The sequence below is a fragment of the Heloderma suspectum genome, chromosome 15 (assembly GCF_057233095.1).
Source record: "Heloderma suspectum isolate Gila_16-S chromosome 15, 16-S_ref, whole genome shotgun sequence".
NCBI lineage: Eukaryota > Metazoa > Chordata > Lepidosauria > Squamata > Helodermatidae > Heloderma > Heloderma suspectum.
In genome coordinates, this window is record NC_139472.1 from 18,691,746 (window position 1) to 18,696,283 (window position 4,538).

Genomic DNA, 4,538 nt, shown 5'->3' on the forward strand with positions numbered 1-4,538 from the left:
GATAGATTCATCCGTCCCCGGAAGTAACATGTTCCCATTACTGCTGGGGAGGGGAAACTCTGAATTCAGTTTCAGAGAAGTTCTCAAGGGGGCAGCATTCCAGTAGTGGGCAGAGCTGGAGGCAAAGGGGGTGTAGCCAGTGGCAAAAGGGGTGGGACCAAAAATACCAAGCCCCCACCCAAATCAGCATATTGTAGCTTAAAGCTCATACTGCCAGGAACAAGACCTCAGGAGAAGCATTTCAACCATCTAGAATGGGGAAGAACAGCACACCAAACCCAGGAAACCACCCCAAAATCAGTGACTGGAGCAAGGAGGTGGGGGCAAGGGAAGGAAGCATGGCCTTCTGGGAAGGACAGATTTGAGACCTGGGCCTGAAGTCCCCCATCCCTGCTAAGCAACCTGGCTGCCACAGTCTGGGACCACTGAAGTTTGGCACTTTTCAAAAGCAGCATCCTGTAGAGCGCATTGCGGTAGTCTAGATGCAAAGTAAGTGTGGCATCTGGTACTGTGAGTAGTTTTGCAGTATCCAGGAACAGGTGTACCTGGCACCCCCAGCAGTTGCTGTCATGCCTGTTTGGGGACTATCCAAAAGCACTTGGCCCAGCCCCTGGGAAACAGGATGCTAAACTTAGTACCATGTGGAAAATTTCTCCCATGTTTTTTCCAACCATTCTCATTCAATTTGATACAAAGGAAATTCAAAGGAGAAGAAAATTTCGGAGAAATCTTCATGGGATGGGTTTGGGGTTCTTGCACTTACCTTACTTAGGAGGTGGCCAAGGAGTGTGTGTGAGTGTCCTGCCTTTCATTGTACAATCATCTCTCTGGCAGCCGGCAGCTTCCTTGACTTCCCACACATCAATTAATTTCATATGGTGGCCACCTTCCCTCTCTTCCCCCCAGATGCCTCGGAACAATTGTGAAGGATGTAAAATGGGGACCAGACTGCTGACGCAGTTGCTGCTGTTGCCACTTGTTGTGGCAGAGTACCCCCCTAAAAAAAAAACCCTTAGGATAGGAGAAATCATCTGTGCTACATCCCCTGCCAATGGTGAGCCCTACCTGTGAGAAAGTTTTGGAGAATTTCTCCTGCCCCTTGAGAATTTTGGTGAATATGTTTCCCCAGTTTCTCTGCCCACAAATAGGGTGGAGAATTTGTAGAGGCTGTTATGACACAGCTCTAGCTAAACTGGGTGGACCTCTGGCATCTGCCAGGGCCTTTCTTACTAGCCAAATTCATTGAGGAAAGGTATTAGCCATTGATAATTCAGTGAAATCTCCACTTTCACAGGTAGCATGCCTCTAAATATATACCAAGTAATTACCAACCCAGAGCTCTTTTTGTCATCCTCCTGCCTGTTTTCAGACCACATTGTGGCACGTTTTTGCTTTAAAGTGCAACTGCACGGCCATCATGTCCAGGGTTGACTGGCAAAGCACTGTTGACGCTTTTCAGGGCTACTGTGCCTTTGTTTAGAAGATTTCTCCTGGCAGTGACTGCCCCATTTTACTCTCTCTTGTTCAGCTTGGCAGCATTATTGATTTAATATCTTCTTGGACCTTAATTACAGAGTTCCTCTTCTGCATGGTGGCAGCAGGGCAGGGGGGATTAAGTACCAATTTCCTCTCATTTGTCTTTCTTTCCATTTTTAAAAGTGAAAAAGAGCACCATTTCCCAATTAGAAAAAGAAAAAGAATAAGGGCATTGGCAATTAACACACGCACACACATGCACACACACATTATTGAATTAAAGTACAGTTGAGAAGCTATTCATCACCATCTCCAAAACCATTCTGCACAGGAACTTTAAAAAGCTGACAGAAACTCCAAGGAGGAAGTTACTAATTAACTTTGTGAGGGACTTTCATTGAATGGAACTTACTTCTGCATAAACATTACAGTAAGATCGTGGCACTAAATTTAAGTGCTGTGTGAAATCCCTGTTTAAACCTCCTGGATGGTGGAAAAGCAATGTCTCAGCAAGGCTGCATTCCCCTAGAGTGGAATCAAACCTGATGTACACCAATAGATCTATCAAGCAGATGAGATGTGTTTGGTCAGGAGCTTGCTGGCCTCATGTTCGTTCTTTTCTCAGTGCCCCTAATGGCACAAACTGATCCCTGTGTCCCAGAAACAATGGGTGGGCACCTCCTGATGGTCAACTTCCAGCTGCTTCCTGTCCTGCAGAGTCGTTCATCTGAGAGGCACTTCTGACACCATGCGCCACAGCGCACAGAGTCAACAAGATGAAAGCCATATATTCCTGGTGTCTTGCTCACCACTCGCTGGTAGAGCACACCCTTTCCTCTGGAATCTCACTTGATTGTGATGGTCAGAGCCATGGAACCCATGGAGGAGGGGGAGGAAGAAGAGAAAGGGAAGGATGGGATCTGACTATACAGATGGAAACTGGCATGTGCTTGTAATGCTCCAGTTCTCACATCAACCATCACTCGCATCCATTACGTTGTCCTGATCGGTCCATACCAGGGGTGTCGAAACTCTTTCAGCCTGAGGTTCAAATTCAGTTTTGGAGACGCTCTGGGGAGCTGCACTGCAGTAGTGGGTGTGGTTGAAGGCCAAAGGGGTGGGACCCAAGGCAAAGGGGGCGGGGCAAAAAAGCAAACATATCAGCATATGCTAGCTTAAAGCTCTTACTGCAGTAAGTGAGCCTTCAGAGAAGCATTTCTGCTAGAATGGGAAAATCTGTACAAAAACTGGGAAACTGCCATATGATCGAATGTTGAGGGGGAAGGGGGTGAGCTGGGGGGAAAGACATGGCCCTCTAGGAAGCCACTGAGGGCCAGAGTTGGACTACACGTGGGCTGGATTTGCTTGTGGACTTACCGTTCCATACCCCTGATCTATACACTACAGGCTGGACTCATTTATTCTGCCAGGGTGTATCCTCTGTTCAGCTGAAAGCCAGGAGGCTCCCGCCTGTAACTTTGGGGTTTTCCATCTAAGCAGCATGACATTTCCAAGAAATCAATTGCTCCTTCATGACGTCAGACCTACAACATTTCAAACAGCTTAGACTTTGATCGATAGATGATTAAATAAAGCACACATCTTATAATCTTTCCATTGCCCTCAACTGGAGACCTTACTGGTTTTTCTCTCTTGCTGGTTTTTCCCTCTTTCACATCCTATTGGCATAACATTTTCAGGCATTTTACTACCCCTCCCAAGGATCAGACCTGCTGAATTTCAGACAGATTGGACAAAGCATCCCATTTTATATCTTTATTTATGATTATTACTACATTTATATTCCACCTTTTTTTCTTCTTGCAAGTTCAAAGGTTCATATAATCAAAGCTATGGTTTTCCCAGTAGCAACATATGGCTGTGAGAGCTGGGCTATAAGGAAGGCTGAGCGCCAAAGAATTGATGCCTTCGAACTGTGGTGCTGGAGAAGACTCTTACGAGTGCCCTGGACTGCAAGGAGGTCAAATCAGCCAATCCTAAAGGAAATCAACCCTGAGTGCTCATTGGAAGGACAGATACTGAAGCTGAAGCTCAATATTTTGGCCACCTAATGTGAAGAGAAAACTCCCTGAAAAAGACCCTGATGCTGGGAAGGATTGAAGGCAAAAGGAGAAGGGGAGGGCAGAGGATGAGATGGCTAGATACCATCACCGATGCAATGAATATGAACCTGAGCACACTCCAGGAGAGAGCGGAGGACAGGAAGGCCTGGTGTGCTCTGGTCCATGGGGTCACAAAGAGTTGGACACGACTGAACAACTGAACAACAACAACAAAAATTGGCTCCATTTGCAAAGCTGGATTCAAGGGAGTCACACAGGAAACAAAATCGGATAGCTGATCCATCCTCTTAAACAAAATAAATATATCATCGATATACCATAAATATACCATCACTTCATTGAAAAATTGATTAATAATCCTGTCCAGGATATAACATCCTTCAAAGTCTGACATGGCTAAGTTGTAACACTCGAGGCCAAAGATGATCCCATAGGAATGCTCTTAATTTGAAGAAAAAACAATCATCTACTCTGAAGTAGCCATTCTCCAAAATTATGTCAAATAAATTAAGAAGAAAATGAACTGCTCTGATATCAAGAGTATTTTGAACCAGCATTCTAGATATACCATGAGTAATATTGGAATGAAGGGAGGCTATAACTAAATTTACCCAAACTATTTGTGCATCTGTCTCAACCCTCAATTCTCTCAATAAATGACATAGTGACCCCATTCTCACATAACAGTGGCAAATCGTGGGTTAATTAATTAACCCATGATTCGCCATGGCACATGCCACTGCGATTTTGAATACTGGGCAAAAAACCCAACTCCTACAGTGACCAAGTTCAAAATTTGACTGGTGACCAGAACAAATTGTGACATTGTTAACAGGACATTTCTTAGAAAGCTGCAAAAGTGAAGTTATGGGTCATTACAGAGAAGGCCAAACTCAGACAAGGAGGGGGCAGTTGACTGATAGCCCTAGAGCAAGGGGGTAGAACTGTTTTCTGCTGCGGGGGGGGGATTGCTGATGC